Raw genomic sequence first — 15436 nt, 5'->3', positions numbered from 1 at the left:
AAATAAGTAAAATGATTCTGAATTTTATCATTTACCATGAAGGCTAAAATAGAAATGGGATCATTGTAGCCCTAAGTAAATATGGTAAATTGCCCTAAATATATTTTACTTTCTTATTTGCTTGGATCCACAATAAAGAAAGAGTAGCTGGGTGTTTTAATAAATGTTCTGGTGAACAAATCTGCTAGGGCTATAGTTCTACTTTCTGGAGCAAGTGAGGATTGCTTGGAGAATATCTTTTGTCTCATCCCAAAGAAAAAGGTTCTAAAGCATCCATATTAGGCAATTTCCATTTCTCCCATTTCCCTCTAACTTTTCTTTGGGATAGCTATTCTTTCCTTACATACAATTCCAGATATGTATTCCATACCAATATACAAAACAAAAAATAAGATGCTATTTTATGAGTTTCCCTGTTCTTGTAAAAATTTAAAAATACTGTAGAAAGTGGCTGAGGACTACAGATTTTAATATTTCTTTGTGATGTTCCTAGGCCTAAACTATACCTATACCTCAACTGAACTATATCTCTCTGTGATACTCTGGAACGTGATCAATGTGTATAAAACAAATAGTATAAGAATAAGTTAATATTTAAAATTTATTTATAAAGCAACTTTATATTGACAACTTTGCTTATAAATTCCACACATATCTATCTCACTTGAGCTGCACAGTTTCTTTTTTTCTTTTTTCTGTGTGTGTGTTTTTTTTTATTATTATTCAATAATAATGAAATTCATTGTATGCTGACATTACAAAGAAAGAAAAGGAAATCTGAAAGAATGGGGAGATTCAGAGGGTAAATAATCTTATCTTGAATATTCAACATTGTGGGATGCCAAGACAAAGAGGTCAAAATATAGTATCAAAAACTTAAATATATAAATAAGCTTTTCCATTAATAGATATCTTAGTCCTAAGGACCCACTAAGTACCCTTAGTACCAGGATACTTTTTTAGGAAGTCAATCTTTACATCTTTGTTTTTATTTATTTTAACATTTTAATGGAAATTAGTTGACACCTATGTTACAGTAGTTTCAGGTGTACAACATAGTGATTCAACAGGTCTCGGTGTCTTAAGAGTAGCTACCATCAATCACCATACAATGCTACTCGATCTTCATGTATTTAAAAGAGGAGTCCAGAAGTAGAGATGTCACAAGGTCTATAAAAATTAGAATCATAGTTTTTAGAACATCTGAAATCTCTTTTACCCATGGATGACTGATATATAAAAGAAGGCACATGAACACCATATTCTACAGTAGAACAAACTGCAGAGTGAACTAGCAGAGATGGAACTCAATTTTTCTTGCTGTCAAGGGCAGAAACATTGGGTTTCAGTGCTCTAAAGTTTAATAGAACCGCATCAAGTTGTAAGTTACCTTCTAAAGAAAATTGGGCTGGTTTTGATACAAACAATAAGAACAACAAACCATGTAATGTTCTCTTTGTGCGTTTGTAAGCTCTGGTCTATGAATTAGTTGTTTTCTTTTATATCTATAGTATCTGTTTATTTTATTTTATTTTATTTTTAAGATTTTGTTTATTTATTTGACAGAGAGAGAGAGCACAAGCAGAGGGAGTGGGGAGCGGCAGAGGGAGAGGGAGAAGCAGGCTTCCTGGGGAGTAGGAAGTCCTATGCAGGGCTCCAATGCAGGACGCTGGGATCATGACCTGGGCCAAAGGCAGTCACTTAACCTGCTGAGCCAGCCAGGCACCCTTCTGCTTTTTTTGTTTTTGTTTTGTTTTTTTAAAAGATTTATTTATTTATTTTAGAGGGAGCGTGAGAGAGAGAGTGTGGGGGGAGGGGTAAAGGGAGAGGGAGAGAAAATCCAAAGCAGACTCCACCTGAGGTCATGATGTGAGCCAAAACCAAGAGTTGGAAGCTTAACCAACTGCGCCACCCAGGTGCCCCTATAGTATTTGTTTTGTTATTGAATTAGATAAATTGTTCCTCTGCTTGGTCACCACTCTCTTGGTTATTTTAGCTGTTGTGTTTTTGTTTTGTTTTTTTTAATATTTTGTACAACCAAATGAAAGTAAATGGGCTAAATCTCTAACTTCATGTCTCTGTATTTCCTGCAGTAATTGCAGTTTTCTCAGACATTAGGTTTTGAAGGAAAAACAGCATAATATGGTAATATGGAGATCAAGCTAGCAAGCATATAGCATAGAAAAAAGCACACATCACTGAATAAGCATATGGGATAGATACAGTGTCTTAAACATGTTCTACAATAATGCATACATTTGAAAACTTAATGGTGATCTTTATTGAGATATTTGCATCCAGACCTAGTCACTCAAACAGCAAAATCACTTGGAGTGTGAAAAGTTTGTATGTCCATATGCCAGGGATATCAGTGCAAGTTGTCTGCTCCAGTAGATCTTTGCTGTCTCTCTGCAAGGCAGCAGACAAAAAAGGTTTTCCAACTTGGCTACATGGGAAAAAGAACAGACAGGATAATTAAGTACATCCAGTAACATGAGGAGGATCAACATGTCAGCACAGTCACTGTGGTTGGCCTCATGGGGTAAGAGCAAAGGGCAAGACAATCTGGACATTGTCCTATTGTGCAGTGGGCTGAAGCAAACTGATTAAATGGGAAGTAAAATAAAAATTCTAGGGAACGACAGAATAATCCATCTATTTTGAAGATTAAATTGCTTCAGTCAAAAGTTGCTTTGGAAGTGGACATCACTCATTAGAGAAATAACAGAATTAAGATGGAAAGCTTAGATTATCAAAATGCTGATAAATAATTATTGCATAAGTAACACCCATTCTTGATTACCTGTAATTTTATTTTCATATTGTTAAAAAAAATCTTTTCTCAATTGAAAGAGAGGCTGGCTGTAGAAATAATGAGTGTCATACTTTCTATATCACATCTGAACAAAAACTAGTCTGAAATTAAATTAATGAGTAATATTCCAGAGATGAATTACTCCCTTTAATATGTGGGATTCAACTCAGGTAGTCAACTATTTGAGTGGTATTTTTTTTTTTTTTAAGATTTTATTTATTTACTTGAGAGAGAGAGGATGAGCAGGGGGGAGGGTCAGAGAGAGAGGGAGAAGCAGATTCCCCACTGAGCAGGGAGCCTGACTTGGGGCTTGATCCCAGACCCTATGATCATGACCTGAGCTGAAGACATTTAACTGACTGTTTCTAATACAGTCATTGAGTGTAATTTCTACTACAGAAAACAGGCCAATGGGAAAAATTTAAAGCCAAAGAGTGATACCTAAGTAATTATTTAACTGGCGAGATTTGCATTAACTTTGGGATTTCAAGTAGCATAGCTCAGAGTAATTTCACAAAGCACCACAGTAAATCAAGTGTTGGATGAGTCTAAGTGAATGGCACAGGCATGAAGAAAGCGAGAAATGAGACCAAAAATAAAGCAGCTCATGACAGTAAGTAGAAATTAGGAAGAGGAAATATGCCCAGAGATGCAGTAGAAACCATTCCCCAAATTTCAATACAGTAACTCCACGGGAAAAGAAAAAGAAATCACACAAATGTTAAAATCAATAAATGGGAATGTGTGAGGTTGAGGCAGTAAGAAAAAACTGCACCATAATTACTTTAGAGTCTGTTGAAAATGTGAATTCTAGGTAGTCATTTCAATGAGGTACAATGAAAGCATTTAAGATGGATAAGACCTCTTTCCAAAGCACGTGGTAACAGTGCTAAGTACTCTGAAATGGATGCTGTTTGTATCCAAATAATACTCCATTGCAATAGCTTTTAAAGGTTAGATAGGGAATCTGCTCCAGCTGTAGTCCTAACCCAATTTTTGAAGTCCCAAGGGAGAGAGGTAATAAATGAGTTAAACATAATAATAAAGCATTTTTATCCAAAGCTGAGTTTCTGGCACAGCATGAAAATCAGAAGCTCTTTTCACAGGGGTGGATTTATCAAAGCCTGTTTTTCTGTGCCTTCGAGTAACTATCTGTATAAAAGACAGAAGAGATTTACTGACGGGGGCGGGGAGAAAGCATGGCTTATTTTAAAATTCAGCTCAGGTTGGTTAGTAGAATGTTATTTATAAAATGTGCATTTTTTTGTTTATGACCCTTAAATTTGTCCCTGCATTTATTGATAAAATCTGCAGACTGTGTCCATAACCATAGCCAGTCATTCATAGTGATATAATCAGGAAAAGCATGCTGTAGATCAAAACAAGACTTCACAATTGCACGAAGGAGCAGGTAACAGGCTCAGCTCTGTCCTTTCTTATGATAGTTCTGTATTCTTTTCACTGCCTTTCTGTTTATTATGTTTGTGATAAATGATTGTGTGTATGTGTGTATGCATGTGTGTGCTTTAATCCCTCTCCAGGTTATCTGTTCTTCACATAAACATTTTGAATAAATCAGTCTTTATCTAGGAAAGATTCTTAGAGCAGCTAAAGGGAATACAACATGAGAACTACTCTTTGTAACAAAGAAAATAAAATTGGTTGTACAATAGAATATTAATTTCTGATCTTTCCTATTTTAGTACCTCCATATTGTAATTTATTACTGAGTAAGGCAATTCTTAAATAAAATATAGCAATGTCCTTGTTAATACTTTTTGTTAATGAACGGGAAAGTTGATTTTATTTAATTTTAATTTTTTTTTGAGATATAATTGACATTCAACATTATATTAATTTGAGGTGTGTAACATAATGATTCAATATTTGTGTATATTGCAAATGATCACCACAAAATCTAGCTAACATCTGTTACCGTACCTACTCAAAATTTTCTTCTAGTGAAAACTTTCGAATATTGTTCTCTTCAAATATGCGACTTTCAAATACTTAATACAGTATTATTAACTAAAGTTATCATGCTGTACATTACATCCCATGACTTGTTTATTTTATAACTGGAAGTTTGTACCTTTTGACTGCCTCCATCAATTTTGCCAGGCCTCAACCCCCAATTCCTTACTTCTGGCAACCATCAATCTTTTCTCTAGTCAGGTCTTGTCTGTTGGTTGGTTTTTTTAGATTCCACATATAAGTGAGATCATATGGTATTTCTCTTTCTCTGTCTGACTTATTTCATTTGACATAATGCTCTCAAGTTTCGTCCATATTGTCATGAATGGCAAGATTTCATTCTTTTTTTATTGTTGAGTAATATTCTATTATAAATATGTATCACATTTTATTTACCTATTCATCTATCAATGGACACTTGTATCCATATCCTTAGTTGCTATAAATAAGGCTGCAGTGAACATTTGGTGCATATCTTTTTGAATTAGTGCTTTTGTTTTGTTCAGGTAAATATCCAGAAATGGAATTACTGGATCATGTGGTAATTCTATTTTTATTTTTTTGAGGAACCTCCATAATGTTTTCCATAGTGGCTGCACAAATTTACATTCCCTTGAACAGTGTACAGGGTTCCCTTTTCTTCACATCCTTCCAACACTGTTTATTTCTTGTCTTTTTGTTAATAGTCATTCTAACAGGTGTGAGTTGATATCTCATTGTGGTTTTGATTTGCATTTCCCTGATGATTAGAGATGTTGAATATCTTTTCTGTATCTGTTGGCCATCTGTATGTCTTTTTGTTTTGGAAAGATGTCTATTAAGAGCCTCTGCCCATTTTTCAATTGCACTATTTTTGTTTTGTTTTTTATTTTTGCTATTAAGTTGTATGAGTTCTTTATATATTTTGCGTATTAACCCCTTGTCATATATGTGATTTACAAATATTTTCTCCCATTCAGGAAGTTGTGAAAGGTGATTTTATTGATATAATCTACTGTCTTTGTATTTATTTCAGCTAGGTTGCTATCAAAGATTTGTGCTATGTTGGACAAAGTCTCATTGGTATGTGATTGAGTCTATTGATACACATAGATGGAATTAAACAGGTAGCTGTATTAAAGAGATCATATTCCAGAGACCATTAAGTTATTCAGTGTGGTTAAGGATTTTTATTTTCAAAGGGGCAGTTATTAAATTCACTGTATCCCTTTGTATAATATGAAATGTATAACACAAAATGTCATATATGTTCATAAATAGAGAGACCATTATAAATATCCATATATCCCTAGGTCATATGTATCATCTATCTCTTATCTATCTCTCTATCTATGTCTATCTATCTATCATCATTTATCCCTATATCTTACATATATACAGAGATACATGGATAAATAGGTAGACTGAGATATAAAGAAAAAATATAAATTTTTGCTATGTTTATATATGGATATAACATATGATATATGAACTGGTTATCATGATTATTCAAGGGAATTTTACAAAGAAGCTAGGAATAAATAGCCGAACCCTGGGAAGGTCAGAAATGAGAGACATTCCAGAGGTACAACAATAAGTTTTCATGGACTCTCCAGAATATTAGCAAAAGATGTAATTAACTTCTAGTGCTTCTAGGATCCATGATTCTCCATTCCAATTTTCTACTTTATGCAAGAAGGGTTTAGATTAGCCTAATCTAACTTGGGCTATACAAATGTTTTTTAATCTTCTGTGGTAAGGGAACAAAGGTCATGGGGCCCAGATAGAGGCACAAGAGCTCACTCTCTGAGAACTTGAATCATAATGAGCTTGACAGCCTCTCCAGAGACACTTGCTTCATGTGAGTAGGACGAGACCACTCAGTTACCTGGTCTAGAAAGATGTGAGATCGTGTAATAGAGTGTCTTTCTATGAAAAATCCTTCTCCATCTGACCCTTATAATAGTAACATTATTTCTGAGAGCAGAAACTTAAATGCATTGTTTTGCTTTTTTTTTTTCCACGAGAGGCTATAAATTATTATGTACTCATGTAATAATCCAATAGAAAGATTAGTTGATTTATTTGATTTGAGTCATATGTAAATGCCTATTCCGAAGTAGTATTTCTGTTGGTAATAACTTTGTAAAATTGAAGTAAAGTTTGAGCTAAAAAAAAAAAAAATCTGTCTTTCGACTGTTTGATGTTGTAAGACAAAATGAACTAAACCCAGGAAGTTAGAATTAATATTTTCTTACACTTAAAGTATAATTTTCCTCTCAATTATTTCAAAATGAGGGGGACAAAAGGAATTTCAAAACAAAAAAACCCACAGTATTTTTTTGTTCATGTGAATAATTAATGATAATAAATTAAACAATAATAGGTTGAAAACTGCTCAGATTATCAGTTACTACTAGCAACTGCTATAACTTCAGAGACAAAGCCCATACTACAAACAAGGGAGCAATTACTTTGACTTAAAGCTTGCAGTAGTTTGAACTTTTGGCTTTTTTTTTTTTTAACAAGATCAGTGCTGGACTTTGTACAGATTTTATTTTCCCATGTAAAATTATGATCCTTATCTACATCTATTAAACATGAGATTTAATTTTATTGACAGAAAGGTAGAAATGCTACATTAATTGCTAAGGGCTTGGTGATGCAGAATATGGTAAGTTAAGTATTAATGAGAATTGTATTTTACTGTGTTCCATAGAAACCAAGGAAGTGTTTGATGTAATATGTGCAAGTCTGAGTTATAGGAACATTCACTGAGCATTAAGAAATTATATATGAAAAAAGAAATTGTATGCCATAAAACTATTTTATCTGAATCATATTTCTTAGTATTCTTCTCTATTAAATAGCTGACTTAGGGCCTTGGAACATTCTGAGAAATGATGTCCTTCTAAGTGAGATTTATAAATATTCCCTGACAAGAAAAGATACATTTGCTCCATATTTTTAGTATGCATTATTTTATGACTTCAAACTGCAACCCCAGATTTTTCCCCTTATTAAACTATTTTTAGATATGTTGTAGAAAAATATATTTCAAATATTTGTGGGAGAGAAATATTTTTGAAAAGGGGAAATGAACTATAATAAAAAAAAAAAAGTGTTTTTTTCCATCTTCATGTTTAGCTAATAGGAGAAATTACATGAAAGCCTTTTTAACACTTAAAAGCCCAAACTATGTGATACTGAATCCAAACTACTGCTATTATTTATCATTTAATCAGTAAATATTTATTGAACATCTATTATGTTCAAGAAACTGTAATCTGTGCTATGGCTTTACAGGACCTAAAATTGCTGCACTAAAATAATTTACAGCAAAAAGAATGTTTTTCATATCAGTTACAGTAGCCCATTTGTAACCATTTCAAGCAGGACATTTAGCTAAAAGTAACAGAATGCCTGACTAATGGTTGGATAATAACAGCATTGATTCCTTGTCATATCAAGAACTCTGAAAGAAGTCAGTCCTGGGCTGGTCAGGACATTGGAATGAGTACCTTAATCGTTCTCTTGGCTTTTTCTTTTGATTCCCACATGGTTGTGCCAGCTCCAAGCACCACATTGTGTCATTGCAGTGTCCAACTTTGGAAGAAAAAGACTAGAGAAATGTGGCTCTATTGCCCTATGTCTGTCCGTCCGTCTGTCTTTCTTTTTTTTTTTAAGATTTTATATACTTATTTGACAGACAGAGATCATATGTAGGCAGAGAGGCAAGAGGAGAGAGAGGAAGGGAAGCAGGCTCCTCGCTGAGCAGAGAGCCTGATGCAGGACTCGATTCCAGGACTCTGGGATCATGACCTGAGCCGAAGGCAGAGGCTTTAACCCACTGCGTCACCCAGGCACCCCTGCCCAATGTCTTTCTTAAAACAGTGAAAAAAAAATGTTTCTGAAAAGCCACTACTTGAATCACAGACAGCAATGAGGATCAAAGTTATACACTTAGACCAGTTGTTCTCAAAGAGTTATCTTGGGGAACTTATTAGAAATCTAAATTCTCAGGTTCCAAACCAATCCTACTTGGTTAGAAACTTGGGCAGTGGAGCCTGTCAGTTAACCAACAAGCCCTTCAGTTAATTTGGATGTGCTCTAATGTTTTAGAATTACTGACTTGAACCAATCATGTTTCATTCCCAAAGGCTGGGTAGGAATTAGAGTGAGATTTCTCATCATACAACTCAGAATTCTCACTGAATCCCAGGCTGTTCTACACTTTTCTCTGTGATTTGATTTAATAATTAGAAGTCAAAGAAGGCCATCACATCTATAGGTACAAAGTGCATAAAAATGATAAAGTCCAATATTATAGATATCATTTATCCTTTAGAGCTTTTAGATGTAAATAATAAACATGAAAATTTGCCTTAAACTGGCATGAGTGGAAAGGAGAAGAAACATGATTCATGTAATACAGGTCATGTAGGGACTGATCAACAGCACAAGTACCTGCTCTGTCTTGATCTGTTCTTTTCCCTGCTGACTTTAATGATGGCATTTGGTTTCTGGAAGCTCAGGGACGATGTTTGTTTGTTTTTGAAGATTTTGTTTATTTGAGCGAGAGAGAGAACGAATTAGCGGGGAGAACCAGGTTCACCAACTGAGCAAGGAGCCTGATACAGAACTTTATCCCAGGACCCTGGGAACATGATCCCAGATGAAGGCAGATGCCTAACCACTGAGCCACCCAGGACTACTTTTATTCAAGTGTATATCTGAGTGTGCCCAGCTGGCTCAGTCAGTGGAGCATGTGACTCTTGATCTCAGGGCTGTAAATTTGAGTCCCACATTGGATGTAGAGATTATTTAAAAATAAAGTCTTTAAAAAAATGTGCACATCTGGAGAAAGTAGACACTTTCCTTTCTCTGAGAGTATGATTTGAAGTCACTGTCCTTCCTGATTTAGTCACTCTTACCATGTGTAATGTTTTAGCTGCTTGTAACTCAGGTCTATGTTACCTGGCCATTCTTAGCTTTAGGAATGGATTTGGACTCCAGTCCCATTCTTACAAATAGGGAAGAAGTGTTTACTGCCCAAACTAAAGAGGGGTTCTCTTTCCAAGACAACAGTGAATGGATTTGAGTGGGTAAAGTAAATATGTATCCATTCAAATCTATAAAGTCATCCATGAGGAGTGGAATTCATAAGGGTAAAATCTAATCCTATACTTAGATCCACAAATATAGCTGTATCTGTAGAAGATGTTGAAATCTCTTAAACATGATTGTTGAAAGGATAATTATTTTTTTCCAGAGAAAATTCAATATACATTAACCCTGTAATGTAGCTGTTAGAAAAGCTAATGTGGCCTTTGAAGATATTAAAAATTTTTTAAAAAGCATAACATCATTGAGTTATGTCATTTCTAACACTTAACTTTCAAATCAGTTATTTTCATCCTTCCACCCACACTGTCCCTACCCAATTTTATGAACTCTCATTTGGGTTATGCTATACTTCCTCTGCCTGAAGTTTAATCTTTCTCTATTCTATCCTCCAGGCTATCAATTATTTTTTAAAGTGGCCTTTTTATTTTGGAATAGTTTTATATTTGTAGAAAAATGACTATGGTAATACAGAGAATTCTCCATTATTATCATCTTACATGACCACGGTTCACTTGTCATAATAAGACATCAACATTGCTGTATTTCTTTATCTGAACTCCAGCTGTTCTTGGGTCTCATCATTTTTTCCACAAATATCTTCCCTCTGTTTCAGAACCCACTCCAGATACCACACTGGGTCCTGCTCTCATGTCTCTCCAATCTCCTCTGGTTTGTGAGAATTTCTCAGTCTTTCCTTGATTTCTTGTCAGATTTGAGGAACATTGGCCAGAGATGGTATAGAATATCCCCCATTTGGATTCATCTGGTGCTGTCCTCATGATTAGACTGGGGTTATGGGTTTTGGAAAAAGTACCACAAATATGAAGTGATCTTATTACATAGTACTAGTGAATACATGATTTTGACATAAAATCATTGGTGATGCTAACCTTTATTATTCAGTTAACATGATTTCTGGCAGGTTTCTCCACTGCCAAATGACTATTTTTTCCTTTTAATACTTCCTTCTTTGATAGTGTGGGCATCTATATATCTGTATCTCTATATCTACATCTATTTACCTACATCTATATCTACATTTATATTTATATCTATTTATCTCTCTCTCTCTATATATATATGTGTGTGTGTGTGTGTGTGTGTGTTTGTGTGTGTGTATATATACATATATATATAATCAGCTAATCAGCTTCAATATTATGCTATGATTTGTCTCTGTAAAATGCTTCCATATATCAATGGCCCCTAAATCTGAACTTTTTGTATGATTTATATGTCTACATATACATACATTCATACATAAAAACACATACACTGATTTTGATTGTCAGATGTGGTCTATTCAGAATTGACCAGCTCTCAGGAAACCATAATTTGGTAATCAAGTCAAAATTTTCTCCCAGAATAGATTGTTTACTACCCAAGTGGGCAACATATTCAATGGGATAGTTTTGACTCATGAGTACATTTATGGTATTTTTGTCTGTCAATTTTTTTTTTTCTGTGAAGAGTAAAAGAACATTTAAAAACATCAAAAATGAGTTTTTCAAGTACTGGAAGACTTCTGTTTTGGGCTGAATTCTGTCCCCACCCAAAATTTATGTATTGAAGCCCTAACCTCTTTTATCTCAAAATGTGACTAGATTTGGAAATAAGATTTTTAAAGAGATGACCAAGTTAAAAGGAAGTCTTAACTAATCCAATATGACTGATGTCCTCACAAGAGGAAAATTTAACATATAGAAGAAAGCAGACACACAACTGTGCACAAGGATGACCATGTGAATACATAGGGGGTGAACCACCAGCAAATCAGAAGAAAGGCCTCAGAAAGAATCAAATCTTGACACCATAATCTCTGATTTATAGCCTCTAGACCAGTTTGTGATACTTCCTTATGGCAGCCCTAGAAAACCAATATAGTTCCACTAAGCTTTTCCAGAATTATCTCACATTAACTTTTTCCAATTCTTTCAACTATCTATCATAATACAGTACTCTCTTATCTGAGGGGGATATATTCCATGACCCCCAGGGGATGACTGAAACTGTGGCTTAGTACTAAACCATATATACACTATATTTTTTCCTATACATACATACCTATGATAGTTTAATTTATAAGATAGATACAATAAAAGATTAACAACAACTAATAATAAAATAGAACAATTATAATAATATATTATAATAAAAGTTATGTTAATGTGGTTTCTCATTCTCTCTCTCAAAATGTCTTATTGTATTATACTCACCCTTCTTCTGATGGTGATGATATGAAATGATAAAATGCCTACACAATGAGATGAAATGAGGTGAATGACATAGGCCTTATGATGTAGTATTAGACTACTACTGACCTTCTGATGATATTTCAGGAGGAAGACCATCTGCTTGCAGATCACAGTTGACAGTGGTTGACTGCTGAACTGAAACTCCAGAAAGCAGAACTGTAAGTAAGGGGATATTATGATACAGTGGTCACCCATCCCGAGCTGTGGGAGAGTATGCTGTTTTTAGCACTGGAATTCCCATATCCTGAGAAATCTCTCAGTCCCATTCATCTGTGGCTGTTTATATCTCTTGGGATTCCCTTTTGAGTGGTGCTCTAGATTGATAATAGCCCTTTTATAAATCAGTTCTGAGGGATTTTAGTAGACTTTCCATAACCTAACCAGGCCAGGTTATGTGAGATTATGTGAAATTATGTCATACGAATTGTACATGTACAAAAATTTGAAGGCATAGCCAGCTTATTCTTAAATGAGGATTGAATTTTACTAAAACTAATACACTTATACCCTTATAAGTGAAGATGAAATGACTGGGTGCCGTTGATGGATGGACTTTAGATTTGCAAGTGTGATCATGCAGGTCCATCTATAAATTCTCATTTTGCAACCAGTTGTATTTGTTTGCCAGGAAAAATGACTAGCTTGGATCTGAGAGGGCACTTGGTAGCTATCTGGTCTAGAAAATTTATGTGACTCAAATGGGATTTAAATTCATGACTCTGCTTCATTAATATTAACCTCAAAGCAAGTCAGCAAGATAAAGGATATCAACTCTTGCTTTATTTTCATGTGCTCTTGTTAAATTATTAAGGGTCAGTGGTGTTTACTTAGCTAGTTATTACTCTTAAAATGACAGGCACTTATCAAGAAGATAGCATAATGCAAGAACAAAAAGAAACATAACTAGTTCTGATTAATATTGGGAGTCATGAATCATTCCATTGATAGAACTCAATCAAGTCTGAATATTATGACCTGGAATCAAACTTGAAACCAGAAATCTATAACAGGTGATGATTGATATAGTGAATTCTGGGGTCAGATTACGAGGATTTAAATATTGTTTCTATCATTTGATAATTGGAGTCTTTGGAAAGTTACTTAAACTTTTGGATGTTTTGTTTCCTTGTTTATAAACTAGTACCGATAATTAATAGTCCTCCCTCATTTGATCACTGGTCAGTTGACTTAACTCTGTTTTCTTGACTGTTCTGAGCTTCCTTTGCAAAATACTGGATTTGATAGCATCAATTAATTGTTGTGAAGATAAAATAGAATAATGTATATAAAGTGTCTGACCAATTCCATTATTATTATTCACTAGGTTGTATAGATATTGTGTATAATCTGTTTTCTCTAACAAATCAAAGAATAAATTATGATTGGTTATGCTACACATAATTTTCATTTATAATAATCTATATTGCTCCCCGATGTTTTCTTTTCCTGACACATGCTTGATGTCAGGGGCCGGGGGCATTGCCTGATTAACTTTGTACAGAAATTATCAACCTGTCAAAAACAAAAATGAGAGAAGATAGATTAGAATATAAATATTTCTTATCCTGAGGTAAAACAAAAAGGGAAGACTTAACATTTTTCCAACCCTAGTAAAGTTCTGCCCTCACTATCTTTTAATTATTTTTTTACTCTTTTCTCCTATTTTAACTTAGAACAGCTTTTTCCTACATTTTTTGTAGAAGTAATAGGCAGTCAAAACAATACAAACATTATTTAATCAAGGGTCTATTTCAAGGTTGTATAACCACAGGGCAGGTGTGGATTCTGTACGAATTAATCTTAATTTATCTAATCAAATGTAGTGAGAGGGAAAAAAAAAACCACGAAAGCAAACTTTAAGAAAATAGTTGTTTCACTATGGTGAGTGCTGTGAAGTGTGTAAACCTGCTGATTCACAGACCTGTACCCCTGGAGATAATAATACATTATATGTTTATTAAAAAAATTAAAAAATTATAAAAGAAAGAAAATAGTTGTTTCATGAATTAGGTTAAATACATTGTTCTCAGATATAATTCAATAGTAATAATTTTTGTCTTATACAAATTTTTTTGTTTTCTTTGGAAATTATATGTTGATATAATTTTATATATAATAGTTTTGATTTAAATTATCTTATATGTATTTATACTTCTAATTATTCCAATTATTTCTAACTAAAATGACATTATTTCACTTTATTTTACCTCTGGCTTTTATTTATATTAACAAATTTGAATCATAACATAAAAAACTAGTAATTGAGTTTAACAGCTATCCAATTTGAACATTATTTTGATGTCATCCTTATGAATTATGATGCAGAAAGTATAGTAGTAAATATACTTTTGTATATTTATTTAATATAAATATATTTATAAATATTTTTACTATTCTAAGAATAGTATATCTCTTTTGGAGTGTGTATCAGAGAAATGATATAATTTCAATTCTGAGAGAAATATTTTGTTTTGGTTTGCTGTTTCTATTAAGATTTTTGTTTTAATTCCAATATAGTTAACATATAGTGTTATATTAGTTTTAGGTGTATGATATAGTGATTCAACAATTCTATACATTACATAGAGCTCATCATGATAAGTGTACTCTTAGTCCCCCTGACCTACTTCACCCATCCCCCAACCCATCTCCTCTCTGGTAACTATCAGCTCGTTCTCTATAGTTGAGTCTATTTCTTATTTTGTCTCTATTTTTTTTCCCTTTGTTTATTTGTTTTGTTTCTTAAATTTCACATGTGAGTGAAATCATATGGTATTAGTTTTTCTCTGACTTATTTTACTTAGCATTATACTCTCTAGCTCCATCCATGTTGTTTCAAATGGCAAGATTTCATTCTTTTTTTATGCCTGAGCAATATTCCATTAAATATATATGTTACCTCTTCCTTATTCATTCACCAGTCAGTGGACAATTAGGCTGCTACTATAATTTGGCATTTGTAAATAATACACACAGGAGTGCATGTATCTTTTTGAATTAGTGTTTTTGTACTTTTTGGGTGAATACTTAGCAGTACGATTACTGAATAATAGAGTAGTTCTATTTTGAACTTTTTTTTAATTTTCAAAAGACATTTTTTTATTATGTTCTTTTTTTTTAAGATTTTATTTATTTATTTGACAGAGAGAGATCATAAGTACGCAGAAAAGCAGGCAGAGAGAGAGAGAAGAGGAAGCAGGCTCCCACCGAGCAGAGAGCCCGATGCGGGACTTGATCCCAGAACCCCGAGATCATGACCTGAGGTGAAGGCAGAGGCTTAACCCAC

The sequence above is a fragment of the Lontra canadensis genome, unplaced genomic scaffold (assembly GCF_010015895.1).
Source record: "Lontra canadensis isolate GAN:19392208 unplaced genomic scaffold, GSC_riverotter_1.0 scaffold62, whole genome shotgun sequence".
NCBI lineage: Eukaryota > Metazoa > Chordata > Mammalia > Carnivora > Mustelidae > Lontra > Lontra canadensis.
This window is presented reverse-complemented; position numbering follows the sequence as displayed.